We start from the raw sequence: 19,428 nt of genomic DNA on the forward strand, positions 1-19,428 counted from the left end.
TTGCAAAGTTTGGGGCCCTTGTTTCAGAAGACTCCCTCCAAAACCACAGGGAAGCCAGTACGTGCAAGAGCCCAGTGTGAGCAGACTGGGTGCTGAGGTTCAGGACTACAGTTTAAAGGCTTCCTCCATGCTGGAGCTGAATCATCTATAACCGAATCTGATGGACATAACCAGACTAAGCACAGATAAGCCTTGTCCAAGTTAGCCATCAGTTTAAAAACCCCAATCCGTTCAGCTCTGTTTCCATGCTGCTGCTGTTATCAGCTTTCCATTGCAATACTCCCAAGTGACTCAACAGGCTTTTGCAGAGGCTTTAAGAGATCACTGAAAGCTACCAGTGGGCTGCACCGAGCCAGCCCCAATCCATGCACTGAAATTTCAACACCATCGATGAATCGAGTCAGGATGTTCTTTTTCCCTTCACAGCTAATTAATGACAATGGGTACCTGGGCAAGAGCCTGGCAAAATCACACTGGGGTAACTGGGAGCTATTGGGATTGGTCAGGAAAATGGAAAGTCAGCTGCAGGCCTGAAATGCTCACAACAAACACCATTTATCGCCGTGTTGTGTGAAGCTGGTGTGTGGACTTCACATCTCTGGCTGGGAGCTCCTGCTGTCCTGACCAAAGGGCCACATGTCCAAGGAGGCTGCAGGGACTTGGGGAGAGAGCACTGCTCCCCCCAGCGCATCCCCGAGAGGAAAGTGCAGCACCCTCCTTTTGGCTAGAGGGTACACCCAAATCAGCAGCAGAAGGCTAATGCAATGATCAGTGGGACATGGTCATGGAACTGGGGTGACAGGATCCAGTTATGCCACAAGCCGACATCCACAACTCAGATCTGTTGGGGCACTCAGCCCCTAGGAAGTACTCAGCACATCTGAAAAATCGCGCCCAAAGACAGCACTCAGAGGCTTTCTGCAGCCTGGTGCTATGCTCTCCCTGCTTGTGATTGCTGCCATCATATGGAAATAGTACTTAAAATAATGAAACCTACTGAGTGCCCTGCTCTGCATGCCAAGGCAGGAGGGCACTGTGGCAAGTCAGGGGTATTCCTAGCACCAGGATACCCTGCAAGCACAAACAGCAGCGGGTTCAGATGGCTGCCATAAAGTCAGACAGAAGTTACAGGTCCTGACCCTGGTGGATTCTCCCAACCACATTATCTTAATTTTAAGCAGCTATTTGGAGACACCACCCACTATCCAAGTCTGCAGCTGGATGCATCTCTCCCAGCTTCCCCACAGTCCTGCAGGAGCCTGTACACTGTCCTCTATGAGATGCTCCAGGGCTTTATGGCTTCCTGAGCCAAAGGAGCCCCCAGCTTCTCCACTCCACCTTTCCACCACAAGAAGAGGGGGTGCTGAATGCCCTCCTGCACTCCTGGCAGCAGGGACCAAGTCAGAAGCTCTCATTAAGGACACATCATCTTCACCTCACTCCCTGGGGACCACGAGCTCAGGGCATGCCAAGCTGGCCTTCTATGATATCTTTGGGGGCATGAGCAAAAGAGGTTTAGTGAAACTCAGCACCGCAGTGGTCCTGGCTTTTCTCTGAGCCACCAGACTGGTATGTGCAAGAGCAAGGGATGAAGAGCAAATAAATACCCTGGGGAGAAGAAAGCTACCCTGTCAAAAGGGGACTATCATTTGAGGAGGGGGATAAAGAAAGAGTAGCAAGAGTATTGCCTTCTCCTGTTATTTTAGGTCCCCCCTTTATGTCTGCCAGTGCTTTCTGAGATCTCTACCTTCCCTGACTTTCTGCGAGCAGACTTTGAAGGCTATTTCCAGCATGTTGTAAATAGGAGCATAATGTTACTCCAAGGCTAAGCAGAGGTGTGAGATGACAGCTTTGTATGAGGGAGACAGTTATAAACAGAAAGCTGGGGACAATTTGTCGTATTGCCTCCACATTAGGGCTGTTTGCAAAGAACAAATCCCACATGCTCCCCAACAGTGCCAGCAGTGCAACGGGTAATGTCAGTCACCCTCTCCTCCGGCAGCTCTCTTCAGCTGGGAAGGGGATGCACAAAGATTGAACTCTGCTCGGTTCAGACCAAGTAGGTTTGAAAATGCGAACTGTTTCCAATGCCGATGGATGATTTTTGATAGAATTCTTCAGGCTTGGTTTACAGGCACACTCTGGTTTTGTCTTCTTTAGCCTCACTATCAGCATGTTCGAAAGTTTGAGACCACTGTGCTATCTCTCAGCCACCTATCGCACTCACCAGGGCAGTTGTGGCTTCTTGTTCTCCATCCATGTTAACCTGCTGCTTGATCTCTCCTTTGGGACAGGGACCCTCCCCTGTTTGCACAGCATGCAGCCGCTTGCCTCCCAACTGATATTTTTCACTGCTGCATAACACAAACAAATACGAGCAGCTCATGCTGGGTGGCTAAACTGTACTGAAAAGAGGTTTCAGACTGACCAATCTAGTCTCCCCCATGCCCCATAGCAGTGTACCACTACTAGTAAAGCTTTCCTCTCCTCCTAGCTCATCCTGCCTGCAGTACAAGCGATTTGGGACAGGAACTACAATCATTATGATTCTTACGCATTGTCAGCACTTAAAAGATGTACAGCTTCTACTCATTCTGTTTCTCCCCCCCTTGCAAAGTACCTTTTCAGATGGACATGTGAAGCTCTGAAGTAATAAGCTATTAGTTTCTGTTTAACAGTTAGCCATTAGGACTTTATGCCTCTAGAGCAGCTTTCATCCCAGAGCATCAAAGCATTTAAAGAACATTCAGTAAAGCCCTGTAGCACCTGTGTAGGAAGGGGAGGCACACACCCACATGCAGAACAATTTTACAGATGAAAAAATCACCACAATCCCCAGCATCCTTACCAGGGACATGCTTCACTCAGTGCCGGGGTTAAGAGAGAAGCCATAAGGTTTGACACTTGTTCCACTGCAATCATCTTTTTTCCCCAGCAGTTTTACTAGCAGCCAAAGCATTTGAAGATCATGCTATTTCCCTCTGAAGGATCATTTCTCCCTTTCAAAATAATCCCCTCTTCCTTCAGAGCAGATCATCTACACCATTTACTATAAGCCAGTTATGCTGACTGAGAGGCAAGCATCGCACTGGGCACTGTGCTGGCTTTATATGGGAGAGAGACAGGAATTTCAGGCTCAGCAGAACTGATGGTCTCCAGCCTACGGTTTGCAGCCCCTGTGGAAGACTTCCAACAGGCCTGTGAAGGGCAATTAAGAAAAGCAACCTTAACATGAGCCTGCTGAAATTTCTATTCAGAGGTCCATGCCTTTACAGCAAAACCACTGGGGTCGTGCCCTGAGAAAACCCAGACCAAAACACCCCCCCACAAAGTGTCTGACCACTATTGCCCAAGCCACGAGTTCAGCTCCCCTAGCTGAAAATAACCTCCAAACACAGCAGTATGAGAGGAAACACAGCCTGATTGAATTACATCCTGTTTGCCTCGCCCTCAGAAGGATATCATTTATTATCACCTAGAAAGGATCTCTCCCAGTATGTGCGCTTGTATGGAGTATCACGTGTTCAGATTGTTATACTACTTGTACATCGTGCTGGTTTAGGCTTTCAGGGTTTTTTTGTTCTGGGAAGATAGGCTGAGGAAAGTGGTAAGCAGATCATGACCATTCTGAAGCTAACTCGTAATACCATATAGATTATATATTGTTAAACTCTCACAGTCCCATGATAGTACTGAGTTGCCGGTAAAACTCTCACAGTCCCATGACAGTACTGAGTTGCTGGTAAAACCAAACCAGAACAACCCCTAACTCACTCTTCTCCACAACTGCTGGATTTAACATTCCCATTAATGGGCTAAGTACTACCAGCTGCTAAAGAATACAAATATTATCAACCCTTTTATGCAGCACCCTGGGTGAGCACAGCTCTACCTGTTCTTGATGATGTTTCCGGAAACAACATCACTGGGTTTGCTATGGTCCCTCCCCAGATGATTTGGTTGCTTGATAAATAAAGAACAGCTGATCCTGCCATGTCACCATCTCCTGCGGTAAGAGGCTTCCTGGGTACCTAGTGGGAGTTCTGCTAAGCTTTTAAGCCCATTGGCAACGTGGGGAACAGTCTGTAGCTCCAAAGCCAAGAGGCTCGAAGTAATAATCCGATTTCAAAGCCCCTCCTCCTTTCCAGCCAAAGGCAGCAAGGGAAGATGAGATCAGACTGTAGATGCTCTTCATTTTAGGTCTGGCCATTGCACTCATCTGCTCAGCATGAGCATGGGGAAGGGAAAGGATGAGTGCCAAAATCTGGAATGGATTGCTTGACTGATGTTTCTGCAAAGATTTCAAGACTTATTGGGAAAACAATTTTTTTACGGGGATTTTCACTGCTCTTGATACAGCCAGACTGTCCCATTTAAACCAACCTCCACATTTCTGGTTTGTGCACTGGCCTAAACTCCTGGGGTATTTACTCCCTGCCATCAAGCACCACTAAGGCACCATGGCATTCAAGCTATGCAGCTGGCTTGCACTCTCACCTCAAAACTCCCACAACAGAAACAAGTGGTGCTCCAGCATTTACATTGCTTCCCCCTCCAGGATGTTGTTAGCTGCCAGTTGATAAGCAATCCATGAAAAAACTATTGTTATCATTGAAATAAATAGAAAGCCCAGATCGCCCCTTAGGGGTTCAGGTGATTCCGTTACATCCCTTCTGCCCCTCAAACAAAAAAGACAACCTGGCTTTTGAATGGGGAAAGACAGGTCCCATGCTCAACCTTGCCTGGAAAAGCAGGTTCAGGTGATTCCGTTACATCCCTTCTGCCTCTCAAACAAAAAAGACAACCTGGCTTTTGAATGGGGAAAGACAGGTCCCATGCTCAACCTTGCCTGGAAAAGCAGGATGAAACAGTAAAATACATTAAGATGAAAACAGGCTTTATGTAAAGCCTTGCTTTTTCCCTTTAATCTGATCTCCACAACCAGCCATTCTTCTGCCTCCCCTTCCGATGCATGGAGCGCAGCCCACAGCGTACCCACCACAAACAAACCCAGGCTGGAGGCTCAGCAGGGACATTGGCCTTAAAGAGCTGTCGGCACTAAAAACTCTTCCTCCTCACTCGGGGTCAGACAAAACTAAAAAGCCATCGAGAAAGAGCCTGCAGCCACGCACAGGTACCACACAGGTTTCTACCACCACACATGGCCAAAATGAATGGGGGGTGAATTCCACCACAGTGCTATAGGGAAATCCCAGTTCCAGTGTTTTTTCTATTAGGTTAGCAAAGAAGAACTGAAAATGTATGAAGTAGCTGCTGACCTGTACCAACCCTGATGACGCAGCCAGCCAGCTACTCAGATGTGTGAACTGCCTGTTTGCAACAGGCTTAGTCTCAAGCCTAAGAATGAGTTTTAAAAACACACATCTATCCCTTGGCATAACAGTTTGTGGAACCATAACTAATAGGTCTCTTTCATACTCTTAGATAACTGTCTGCACTACTCTGGATAGCCAAAAGCATCAACTGGCTTATCTATCGGACTACCCAAGCTTATTCCAAGCTCATATAGCCCAGACATACTTCAATAGAAAAATTAATGGCTTTTATACATTTTCCTTTCCTTATTATAAGAAACACAGGTGCTACCACCCTAATGTGAGATATATGCACTAAGGTACAGGCTTGTCATAGGAAATAGTGTTTTAAGCCTGCCAAATATTGTAATGTGAGTCACAGCTCCATACACAGCCTTGGCTTCATAACACATGTCACTGCAGGATCCAATGTCAAAACAAACACAGGAAGTTACCTCTTCCAGTGCTCACACTCTGCCTTCAGCCTCCACCAAAAAAAAAATCTGTATTTTCATTAGATATGTGGAAAAGCCACCTCGAGCTTTTAAAGCCTGGTTGGGGCTTGAAGCCTCCACTCCCAGTGACTGCTACCCAGCTCACCTTCCCCTCAGCCAGCCTCTGTGCTTCCTCAGCTGTCCTGTGGAACATGCGACCTGCCCTGCTCTGCTGAGACATCATCTTCCGTAGGATGCTAGTAAAAACCTAAACAGGACTCAACAGGGTTTCTTGGTGATGGAGGTGACTGCTCTCAGAGTGGGAAAGAGTAGCTGGAAAGCTGCTCATGGAAAAGAACCTAGGGGTGCTGATTGACAGATGCTGAACATGAGCCAGCTTAAGCCCAGGCAGCCAAGAAGGCCAACAGCATCCTGGCTTGTATCAGCAATAGCATAGCCAGCAGGGCCAGGGCAGTGATCATCCCCTTGTAATGGGCACTGGTGAGGCTGCACCTCAGATCCTGTGTTCAGCTCTGGGCCCCTCACTACAAGAGAGACATTGAGGTAATGGAACAGGTCCAGAGAAGGGCAAAGCTGGAGAAGGGTCTGGAGCACAAGTGTGATGAGGAGCAGCTGAGAGAACTGGGGTGTTTAGTCTGGAGAAGAGAAGGCTCAGGGGGGACCTTATTACTCTCCACAGCTAACTCAAAGGAGGATGGAGACAGGAGGTGGCTGATCTCTTCTCCCAAGTACCAAGTGACAGGATAAGAGGTAATGGCCTCAAGCTGCACAGGAGGAGGTTTAGATTGGATATTAGGAAACATTTCTTCATGGAGAGGGTGCTCAGGCATTGGAACAGGCTGCCCAAGGAAGTGGTGCAATCACCATCCCTGGAAGTGTTCAGAACGCGTGTAGATGAGGCCCTCAGTTACATGGTTTAGTGGTGGACTTGGCAGTGCGGGGGTAACAGTCAGACTTGGTGATCTTAAAGATCTTTTCCAACCTAGTTGATCCTATGATTCAGAGCTGGGAGCAGCCAGAAAATGAGCCAGGAAGCCCGTGGGAATTCCTGTTCCCTTCCCCGCAGCTGGGGGAAGGCAGAAGAGAGAATGATCTGCTCAGAAAAACAAAGCATAAAGCTGGCAGTCCCAGGGATTTTAGGGCAAGTGTAAAATCTCAGGAGCTGCTTCTTGTGACACACTGTGACTTGCCATTCACACAAGTGCCACCAGTGCAACTGTCCTGGCAAAGCCAGAAGTGGCCATGAACCATCTCCACTGGAAAGAGCTCAGTTTACATGTGTGTTTGCCAAGGGAAATGATACAGAGCCCTTCATGTGCTTAGGAGGTGGATGCTCTGTGTTTTCTTCCACATCTGGCAATGCTGCTCCATAAAAAAGGTGATGGAGTGCTTGGAGCTCTCCTTCCAGAACAAAGGATTAGTATCTTCTTCAACGCATATGCCATACAGAGATTCTTCTTTAGCTTAATTTAATGTTATCTTTACTGGCAATAAATTTTGAGGTTGCTATAAACACTGGGCTATTTATGCAATAATAATTACACCTGCTAGAAACGGCAAATTATTATTAATGTTAATTATTATGTTCATAAATGTTAATGCTAACTGCACTCTTAAAACACATATTATAAACAGCACTGTAATTTGAGAGAAGGGCAGTAAACTACTTGCCCAGACACAGAGGAAACCAGGTCTACTGCTTTAACACTTATTCTACAGGCATTAGTTGGAGTATCTTTTGCTCATAAATTCTTTCCTGCCACCTAGAATAAGAAAAAAGAAAAATAAAACCAGACTTGTTTCATTACATTAAAAATACAAACCCAAAACCAACCAAAACCCAAGGGTCTGTTACATCTTGTAAGCCACAGTAGCCAGCTCTGTTTCTGCAACTCAGCACAGAAGTGATGACACTGGATTATCCAAAGATCTGCACAAAATGCTTTGGCGGGATGAAATAGCTGATCTGCCTGAAGTGGAGAAAAAACCCATGGTAACAGATAATTATATAACCAGCTTGTAAAAGTGTTATTAGTGGAGCATGGGATCAGGAAAGCCCTGGCTTTGATTCTCACTTCATGCATTCAGTGATGAGAGCTAAATCTCTGCCTGTTTCTCTCTCCTCCCCCAGCCAAAAGTTAGATAATCTTTAGCCAACCCTGTAAAACACTTGCAACCTATGAGTACAGGCAAGGCTGGGTTAATGTACTGCTACTTCTCTAACATCCAGATGCTGTGTTCTACCTTGATAACAGAAGAAAACTGGAAAGAAAATTCCTCTGCTGTTCAGATAAGGTAGCTTGAGGACTGAGGGGTAAACTCTGAAGTTCAACATTTTAGTTTGAAAGGACATTTCCAGTCATCAGCTACTGGAATTCAGCTCTTCAGATCTTGACTAAGTGATCAATTCAATAAGAAAGAGCTTTGCCAGGAAGTATCTCTTTCTTTCACGGAAGAATGGGAACATTAGCCATTCTGTACATTAACTAAGCATAGCAAAAAACCACACGTGGACCTTGTTCTCAGTTATCCACAACTGGATGCCTCTGGAAACCTTTCCTCAGAAGTACAGTTTTGCTCCTCCTTTCTTAGGAATGACAGAGGCAAACTTAAACAGGAGAAAAATTAAACTGGTGGCAACAGACCTTGAAGGTCTGACAGTGACCTGCAGCAGGGTCTTCAAAACCGCTTTTCATTTGCCAGAACATAAATTAGTTTCCTCACTAGGTACAGCACCGGGGTTAATGGGAGCTTTATAAAGCCTTCTTTGAACATACAGATTATCCTTTTCAAAAAAGACTAATCTTGTGGTTTAAAGTACAGTATTGGGAGCCAGGAAACCTATTCCCAGCTCTGTAGGCTGGGTGACTTCAGGCAACCCACTTGACTATTCCTCTTTTTCGATACGCACAAAATAGGGACAAATACCTAGATCTCCCACGAGACTTAATATTTGTAAGACAACGAGAACCAGCTTAACTATTCACAGATCCCTCAAAGCAGAAGAGGACGGCAGGCCCTTTTATACACAGGCTTGCTCAAGCCTCTCCAAACATTAAGTCCCACAGATAGGAGAAAGGACACCTGCACCTGGCACTTCATACAGGCATAAATTACAACATTGCCAATTACACTTCCTTTTTCAGCAGTGAAGGGAATGTCTCATCCTGTCTGGCATTTGTATCCAAAGAAGCAAAACAGAGGAACTAAGGAAAAATCAAGTTTAGGGAAAGCTATGCTAGCTAGACAACTCTCAAAGAACAGCTTTCCTCTGGAGGATCTGATTTCACTGCACGAATGTTAAAAACCATTTAAAGAGAACAAAATAAATTCAATTAAAAAAAAAAAAATCAAGCATTTCAAAGGTAAAATACAGAAAACATCAAAAAGTGTGAGAAGACCCAGAACATTCAGGGCTGGGAACAAGAATCACTACTCTTCTTTCCATAACAAATTCACCCCAGACATCTGCACTGGGAAAACCAATACTTACTTAGAGTCTCGTTTCAGAAAGTCCCTACCATTCCTCCCAAACTGTTGTAATTACCTACTCTTCATCTTTTAGTTTCCATATATTTGTTTCCTTCAAACTTTTAAATAAATAAAATGAAAATAAAACATTTGGGTATAAAACAATCCCATGATTTCCAGCCCTCCTTAAGAGAGGGCACGCAGAGCCTTACACGTGCTATGCACAACATCTCAGACTCACATCTTCAAAGACTGAGGACACCTCTTCTCTGCACCCCCCAACATTTTGACTGATGTATTTACATGCTGCTGCTGCTTGAAACACTTGCCCATAAGCACAGGTGACTCTGACCTGGTCCCTCCCAGAGGACTCAATCCCACTGTGTTGATGGGTGGTAACATTCCCCATGACTCGCTAATAAACTTCAGCAAGAGGAGCTCCAAAGACTGTTTCCCAACTCCTTCCCTTCTAGCACACAAAAATTTCAGGAAGTCATTTTAACTCAACAACCTCCACGTCATTTCCGTCCAGTTGAAACAGAAGAAGAAAAAGTAAACAAAGAAAAATCACATCCTATTCTGCAGACTACAAATTCACTCATTCCAAGCTTTCTCACACAGAAGAGATGTAATGTCGCTTCCTGTTCCTCCCAAATAAATGTTGGTGTTGAAAAATATTCCACCTACACGTTTACTATCGGCAGCCTCGGTCAGTGCTGGAGCACATCCATAGCCAGCAATCAAGGAACAGAATTCAGTACTACCTCTCTATTCACTTCTAGCTGGGGTGCAAAGATAGGAATTTGTCCCGTACCACCACCACCCCCCCATCTGTCCACTGATCTTAGAAGGAAGAAAAAACAATTCAAAATTGCCTGGAGTCACTTTCAGATAAGCTAAGGCATCATAGTAAGTTTTAAAATAAAAGGCAAATGATTATATTTTCCTAATAGCACTTGAGAAGGAGCTACACCAGTTTGATCCACTGCTATTCATTCCTTCAAACACACATCCAGTCTCTCAGTCACTCTGTGCTTATTGGCTACATGGAAGGTAAAGCAGCGAGGAGCACTAAAGGATTAATCCTCACAATAGCGGGAAGCAGGAGTCCTGGCTGTGAGGGAGGTGGGTGGGGGAGAAGGACGAGCATGTAAGGCTGCATCCCTGATCTTTGGACTTACTTGTGATTTCATCTTCTGCCTAAAGTTATCTTAAAAGGGAGCTACCACAGAAAGGGTGCCCCAGTGACTTAAATGTAAATAGCATTATGGGAATTTAGTTTTAAACCTGCAAAGACTACAAGAAAGGTTTATATGTGAGAGAAATGCGAGGCATGGCTCAGCAGGGAACGGAAGAGCTAAGGCACAAACACTTTGTATTCTGTTTGTTGGGAATCACACAGTAGCTGAATAGATTTATGATTCAGATGTTTTAGTGTTGGTTATCAGTGATTAGCTCAAACTCTTAGAAAAACAGAGAGAGAGAGAAAGATTAAGCTTTTGTCTGCCCCAGCCCTCATCCTTCCTTTGCCTGGCAGCAGGGTTACTGATTGTTTCTGTTCCTTTTTTAACATCAGAATGGCTCCGAGCCACACTCACTGCAGCAGCAGATCACACTGCCAATATAATCATAAACATTAGATTCAACAGCTAATTCATTTAAGTGTAACTTCATTTATTTAGGTACAGCCTATGCAAGTATGTTTGCAAGATTTGGTTATAAGGGAACTTTTTAAGTGTGGAGGCTTTTCCAACCATAGAGATCATTTGGGACACAGAAAGGGCTGACAAAGAGAGACTGGTTTTGTTAACTTAATCTTCAGTCTTTTTATAAAGCCAGTAGCATACACACAAGAGGACTTCATGCATCTTTATGGCATTTAACTTCACAACAACCATGCAGGCTTCTCACAGATAAGCTAAGTGACTTGCCCAAGATCACACAGGAAGCCAAATGCAGAGCACTAAAACCAAACATAACAACTCTCAGACTAGACCTCTGACCGTTGCAGCATTAATCCATTTCTAATTTAGTTTAATTGAACTTAACACTCAGTTAACAGATTTATTCCAAGACACTGTTATGTGGTGTGGAGCTATACGTTAGAGGAAGAGATTCAGACTTTTCTGTGAATCACATCTCTACATGTAAATGCAATGATGCAACCTTAAGGACAGAGTCATCCTCAGCACCTCTGCAGCCGGGGGACCTGAAATGCGGCTGACCTTCAAAACCACACTGCAGCTAAATGCTGTGGTTGTGGAAGACAGGGCAAGAAGGACACTAATCCTATCTCACTGCATCTGCAGAATGATGTATATCCCCAGCTCAGACCAAGGCTCAAAGTCCATATGGGAGCGACTGAACACAATGCCCAGTTTTTTGAATGCTGAGTCTAAAACAACCCCTTTTTGTCTAAACTGTAAGGGACTGTATACTTTTAAGGGAGAGAGGGGGAATCAGAGTAATTTAATAATCTGCAATGGTGATACAGCAACTAAAGATTATGCTGTTAAAAGAACAACAGTTCCCCCATATTAACTTGGTTGTGGTTAAAGCACACACCAATACTAGGACTTGCACAGGAAGGCATCCAATGGCAGATTGCTCTCTTACAGATGCAGTCAGGACAACGCATCCAGGACAATTCTGGACAAATGCTTACGTGCTGACCCAGCATACAGCATAAGCTGCAAACACTGCACGCTTGGTACGTCTCCAACCTCACGCGTGCTTGTTCACTGCTCACAGAGTCCATCTGTGTACAATCTACCACATCTGGGAGGCAAACAGGCTGCACATCTGCACATCAGTGATGTGGCGGGTCCATCACAAAGAAGGAACATCAGTCTTATTAGGCAGAAGTTACAACAGATCATCTGAGTGATTTCTATCCAAAAGCTCCCAGACAGGAATAGAGGAGGCTCCAGACTTCCCTGAACTGCTTCTTAAAATGTTGCAGGGCTGCTTTCCGTGAGATGCTGTACACAGTGTGACCAGATAAAGCTCTATTAACATAAGACACTTTTAAACAGAGCAAACTAAAACTAAGCTTGGAATTAACTGGACTGGTGTAAAATTATACCTTAATGCACACAGAAACCAGATGAGAAGACAGATGGTGAAGAGGAAAGGAGAAAAAAGAAGAGTGAATTGGATATACATATGTGGATTTACATTCTGTGAGCTTGGCACACGTCTTAGAGGCATTTTTTATTTCCAGCATAATAGAAAGTTGCCTGACAGTGCTGGTACACTAGATAAGGGGAAAAAAGAGCAGATGCTTTTGAAGAGCTTTGTAGTATGAGTCTTCAAGCAGGAATTTAGAGATCAAGGTGAGTAGGAGCACTGGAGGAAGGAAGTTCTTTCAGATATGGTGGAAGCATAAAAAAGGAGATGCAAGAGAAAAAAGAAAATTTTGGTGAATCAAAAGTAACTGTCAGGGTCCAGATCATAAGCAAAAGTGCAGAGATGCAGCTTGGGCAGCAGCTTGTAGAACCCTGAAAGTACAAGCAATATAGTGGAGGCTGTCAAAAATTAATTAATAATAGTAGGCATGCCTAGGAAAGGAATGTAAAACATCATTGCACCTCTTATAAATGCAGAGTGAAACTGCACCTTGAACTTACGTGCAGTTCTCGTCCACATATTTAGAAAAAAAGTAAAAGACAGAAGAACTGAAAAGCTGGAGCAAGGCAACAACAGTGACCAAGTGCATGAAACAGCTTCTACAGGAGAAACAACTATGCAAAACAATAAAAGGCTAGCACAGAGAATGAGTGCTTGTAACCCCTTCTGAAAAGAGAATGGACAGACATCAAATGAAAGTCTCAGGATAAAGACAAAAAAAGAAGACATTTCCTTGCACAAGCAATAATTCATCTGCCTGTCTCTTTGCCATGGAATATCATGGATGCTAGAAGTGTACATGGGTTCACAGAAGGAACAAGCAAGTTAACGTGTGTGTGTGTGTGTTTGTGAAGAGATAAAAACCTATCATGGGCTCTTAAATACAAAAGGAAGTTTCAGAGCTGCAAATATGAGCCAGAGGCTAGTGGACACAGTCTAGTGAAGCATCACTGCTTGACTGCCCCATTCTGACACTCTTCCCTGGGTATCTGCTTTACAACAAGAGACAGGATGCTGGGCTAGGCGGACCTTTGATCTAACCCTGTATATGCATTTTTGTATACAAGGCAGAAAACTGTTTGTATTCCATGCTGAATCAGGCTGCAGAGAGTAAAATTTGAATGGGAAAGAACATGATTTAGATGTCAAATTCAGAAAACACTGGCTGCCTAGAGCTGAATGTCATAGAGGAGAGAAAATGTGAGGGTCCTGAAAAAAACATAAAATCCTGTTGCAGCATTAAAACAGAGGACAAAGATAAAAGTTCTGACAGCAAGTATGTGCATGAATACAGAAAACTGCATTTCAGACATAGAAAGGAATAGACTTGATTTCACAGAACTTGGGATGTATGAAGGCAGAAAAAGAGGGGATGAAAGACTGGTATTGAAGAAGACTCCCAACATGTAAAAACTCCACTCTCCCCCAGTGCCTCAAGCTATAAGCAGAGTCAAGAGAAAATAGATGAAAAATGCAGTTTGACATGCTCGTTCAACTTCAAGAGCCGAATCTGAGATGAGGCAGTGGAGATGATCATGTCATTAATGTTCTGGACAGACATGGGGATATCAGAGTTCATCTCCCAGCTGTGACACAGACTTCCTCCAAGAAGTTGGGCATTTCACTTTGTGGTTCCATAAAACTGAGAAAATACTTTCTTAATGCACAGGAAAGCTGTGAGGCTGAATTCCTTAAACATCTGAGACGCACCGCGGTGTCTGGCGAAGCACAATTAGGATGGCAAATGCCAGGCACTCACATGCAAAGGACCACATTTCACGGGCTGCTAGGAGCAGACACAGCGCAGAATGTAACCACTGTGGCAGGGAGAGGAGAAATAATTCCATCACAGGAAATCAGCTCAGGGAAATGAGGCTCTATAAGGTGTGAGGGGAAGAGTTTTTGAAGCCAGTCAAAATGCAAGATGTGCAAAGCATTTTTAAGGAGACCAGAAGTTTTAAATGCATCTGAAGAACAACACAGAAAGCTATAAGAAGGAATCATCATAACACTACAAGGGTGGGAGATAAACAACATGATTTGGTATAATAATGTGCTACGTACTGCAGCATCTGAGTCTACGTCCAAGATGCACTTGAATACTTAGAAATAAAGAAACAATGCTCAGTCTAACATTTTCAATGCTTTCTACAGATTTCCTACCCCCTCAAACAGGAATATAAACATTGAATCATTTAAATATTAACTGTATCACTAAAGAAGATACAAATTGGCTCTGACTGGGGATACCAACCCCAGTGCAAAAATCTGCCAGGACAGCAATTTGGGCTGTTAGGATCCACTGGAACTTCACACTCAAATACTTAAGATACACTAATACCTTTAAAACTTTGCTAAAGATAAATTTGGAATTACTGTAACCAATAGAAGCTGAAGCTTCCTCTGACTTTTAATCAATCATTTAAATTATACTTAACATCCAAACCAAATATTTGCCAAGAGGTGTAAAACGACTCCCAGACTGAGCTGGCAGAAAACACAGAGGAGCCCAGAACAGACCTTGCTGATAGGATAAATTGAGCCTTGACATGTGTGGAGCCCATCTGCGGGTGACGAAGAGTATGGGCTTTGTTTCTGTTTATTCCTTTCAACCTGGATGAAATTTCATGGGTAACTTTACAGCATCACTGCCAGGCTGGTGCCCAGCTTCCCTACCTGCATCTCTCCCTCTGCTCACTCTCAGCGTTGCAGCAGCTCCTGGGCATCACTGATGACCAGGCACAGGGAGGTTTTAGGATTAAAAATTCTAAACCCACTATTAGACAGCTGAGTTTTCTTTCCCATGTTATTTTACAGGTGGATCAGCCTTCTGTCACTGCCACCTCGCAGTCACTCATGCCAATGCAGCACAGCACACGGGAGGATGTGGTTGCTGTCAAGCACCTTCCTACAACCTAAGCACTGCCCTTAGTGCATGTGGGAGGCATGAGCTGCAAGCCAAAAACTCACTTTCTTCTTCCAATTTCTGAATAAAAGCCTTTATGCAAGATGCTGAGGTGTTGGCTTCATAGAGCTCAGGAGGACCTGAGGGTCAGAAACCAACCTGGTCAGATAGCTAACCGCAGTAAATCAGTTTTAGAATCATAAAACCATAGAACCAACTATGTTGGAAAAGACCTTTAAGACCATCAGGTCCAACCGTAACGCCAGGTCCACCATTAAACCTTGCCACTAAGGGCCTCATCTACATGGTGCAAAGCTTCTCATTTAACACAAATTAATACTAAACTTCATCATCAAACCCACTTAATCTGTTTTAGTGCATTTTTTAAATTAATTTTTTAACCAAAAGCACTTCAGTAAAGGTCATAAGCAAATAGTTTATTCTGTAAACAGGAGGAAACAGTTATGATTTTATAACTTAAAACATTAAAATTAACCCAATTAAACATACATTGAAGCCATAAATTGCTTAAACATGTACAGAAGAAAACTCTGAATTGAATGTAAAGACTGAATTTGGCTGCAAATCTCCGTATTGTAGCAAGATTTGGAGATAATCAAACTTTTACTAACACAAAAGGCAAAAAATAGGAACATCATATTTAAATGACAATTTACTGCTTGCTTGTTTGAATAAAAAAGTTAAACCCTCAGATTTTAATAAATGTGTTTAACCTTTCCCAAAGTTTTAGGGTAGGGATTTGTCGAGATACTCGGAAGACCTTTTCAAACTGTATCTCCAAGAGCGGGAGGCAGGAGCCCTTGATGGGTGCTGGTAAAAAGCAGTTCAAAAGCAGGTGCTGCAAAACACAGGGCAGCCTGCCACTGATGCCTGGAGTCACATAAAATTAATTTAAATTGGAAACAAACTGGCCTGGGTAGCACTCGCCCAAGTTACTAACAATGTTAAGGGCTAAGCGGCGTATTACGTATTTTGCTGGCAGCTTGATCATTAAAATTAAATAGGAAGTGGCAAAGCTGCAGGGCAGGCGATACTGTGCATTCGTGTATTAAAAGCAAAGGTGAGCCTGGGAATTACAGACACTTGTAAACCTCACTTTAGTACCTGGTAAAATGGCTCGACTCAGTAGTTATGGATGTTAGATTAATGCCATACAGGAGGCACAGATTAACATGGTATTTCCATAAGAAAAATGGGCACCTCCATCTTTTCTGTAAGGAGAATCAAGACAGCGGTTAAGGAAAAACTGGTAGATATAATTAATTTGAATTTTCAAACAGCCTTTGGTAATATTAATCACTGCAGCCTATTAGGGAAACTAGTCATGGGGTGAGAGGTAAACATCTGTCAATAGATTAAAGCTAATTTAGAAAAAATGAGCAGCATGAATAAATGGCCGGTTTTCAAGGTTAATGGGGGAAGTCCCAGGGGCGGATACTATGATCAACATTTAATATATTAAATGATCTGGAAAGGGGCATATACAATGAGCAATAGGAGAAAAAATAAATTGTTGACAATACCGCTTTATAAGTTACTTAAAACTTAGAGAGAACTAAAAAACTAAATCTGCAGGATCAACCCAAGTTACAGCAAATAAATGTTAGTACACACAAATGCAACGTTATGCAAACTGGCAAGGAGAGTTTGAAGCAATTGTGGACATGGATGGGTTCCACATTAATTGTAACCATTCAGAGAAAGATCTAAGTGCTCTCATGGACAGCACAGGGAAAACATCTGCTTAATTTCCAGTCATTGTCAAAACCACAAACCAGACGTGAAGCTTTGTATTAGAGATAAAGAATAATATGGAAAACACAACTTCAGTCTCAAACATTGCATTCAACCCCTTTGTCCTTGCAACAAAACAAAGTATAAGAAGCCTAGAAGAGTGACATAAATTGGAGCTCCAAAAAGATGCTCATCTAAGAACTCAATTACAAAATACACACATTACAGAACTCAGACTCACTGAACCCTAGTTAGCTGGACTTTGGATAGACTACAGTCCATTAAAAACTCTTCTGAATAAGAACTCTAACGATTTTCAAGTTTCTGGGCTGCATTTAAGGGGCAATAAGTAAGAGGTGAAACAATCCAAGCGTATGATACATAAAGCAGGCAGAGAAAGCCATCTGGATGCACTTATTCTCCATTCCCACCCTCTTTTTCTCCCAATAAGACAGGAGCAAGGAGTTGTCCAACAGATTTAGAAGTGATGAAAGAAAATACTGCTGCACCCATACAGACAGAACTAACCCACAAAACTCAACTCGGCAAGGTATTTATTGAAGCAATAACCCTAATAAGATTAAAAACCACGAAACATCAACAATGTCAGCAACTGGAGTCAAGAGATTTCTGCAGCTTTCCCACTTGTCTTTGCAGGATTTTACTCTTTCTTCCAAGGTATCTAATACTAGATATGAGTAAGGACAACAAATGAGAACAAGCTGGGCTAGTGGCCTCATCCAGAACCTGATCAGAAGTTCAATGAGTGGAGGGCAAACTCTGGACATGAAAGTAGCTCAAAATGGAAGAGGAAGGAAACAGGGAAGACATGATTTTAACTTCATTGTGTGAATTGCATTCAAGGAAAAGATGGTTTAATTCGCCACAAGAATAGCTGAAAAAAAATGCTGAGAAACAGAGTTTTTCATGTCCGAAACATTCAGCCCTTTCTGAAGTAATAGGAAGCACAGTATTAACTCTACAGTTGCTATCACTGACTCTTCCATCCAAACCAAATAGTATCTGAGGAGATGCCAATCTTTTCTTCTATCAGGGAGGTGAAATATCTCCATCAAAAATTGACCACTGAGCACAGTCAGCTAGCCTCCAGAGCACTGACTCGCATAGCAAGATCATTTTATATTTGCCACCTGATTCCTTCTTATACCTTCCAGTAAATCCTGAGTCACTTGTTTAGTACTTAGGCCAAGTCTGCCAAAGGAATGCATGTCCCCACTCTCCTACTTCATCAAATAATCCTCATATTGGTTACTGAGATGAACCCGCTATTTACTTATGATATCAACCATCCCCTGCTTTCCTATTCTCTTTATTGAGGACAAAAGGCATACAAGATCCTATTTCTAACCCTGAGCTATTTGACGGATATTATCTACTGCCCTCCAATCTATTTGTCTAGTATAAGTATTTCAATAAGAGAGCTTACTATTCCTGTTTAGGATCCCTTCCTTGTGCTCAGAATCATTTCTCATCTCATCCTCCTTTCTCCTGCTATTTCTGTCATCCAATTTCCTTGGCTCCCTTGGTGTCTGTGTCCTTTAGATACAGGTAAGCGTCCAACATATTCAGGCCTTTCAATCTGTCTTTACAATAGGATCATTCTCCTGCTGTTATTCTGGTTGATACTCTCTGACTTTCACACAATTCTTAAATCTTTCTGGCACTAAGGTGTTCAGAAACAAGGCTACACAAAAGGGTAGGGACTACTGCCAGTCTTCCTACGCTGTACGGTATAACATCCCTTCATATGCCGTCAGTAGCTTTCCTTTGTATTACCACATCTTTAAGAAGAAATCACCGCACAATGTTATGCTCTTATAGCCTCTCTTGAACTAGAGGTCTGCCTTACTCAAAAATATTTAGAACAAGGTGTCAGGATCACAACAAACATGACCCACTGGATTCACAATGTTTTTAAATTATAATAAACTCTGGGCTCAATTTGGTTCTCTCAACTGGGCATATACTTGGATCATGTTTTCAAAGTATCTTCAAGAACTGAAGTAAAATATGAAATACTGATTTTAGCCAGAAGTCACAAGACATAGCACACTCGTTCTCACATTGCAAATGTTCCCACCAGTTACCTCTGGTTTAGTTTATTTATGTCCAGATATGACAGCATATGGTTTCCAACTGGAAGTTCTTTATCTGTCCTTCTAATCTCTTTCTAGATTCTTGCATGTTTGAATAGTACTCCTTTAGCATTTTTAATGTTCATGAATTTAATCAGCACACTATTTCCTTCTCTAAATCATCAGTGAATTTGAGACAGAAACTACTTCTGATCCCTGTGGCAGCCTCATACATATCCTCTCACAGCAGTTTACAGTTACAGGCTTGCCCAGGGCAGGGAGGGTGGACCTGAGGTTTTTTG

At 43.1% G+C, this 19,428-nt stretch overlaps 1 protein-coding gene across 3 annotated transcripts in view; it reads right to left on the bottom strand.

Moving 5' to 3' along the window:
- LOC133264780 (chromatin remodeling regulator CECR2) overlaps window positions 1-19,428 on the bottom strand; it is a 106,051-nt gene that overhangs the window by 59,393 nt on the left and 27,230 nt on the right. The gene's annotated exons all lie outside the window — the stretch shown is intronic.

Source organism: Pezoporus flaviventris, unplaced genomic scaffold (genome assembly GCF_033815535.1).
Source record: "Pezoporus flaviventris isolate CSIRO_AGI_PZ_B2104156 unplaced genomic scaffold, CSIRO_AGI_Pfla_v1 ptg000002l, whole genome shotgun sequence".
In the NCBI taxonomy this organism is placed as follows: Eukaryota; Metazoa; Chordata; class Aves; order Psittaciformes; family Psittacidae; genus Pezoporus; species Pezoporus flaviventris.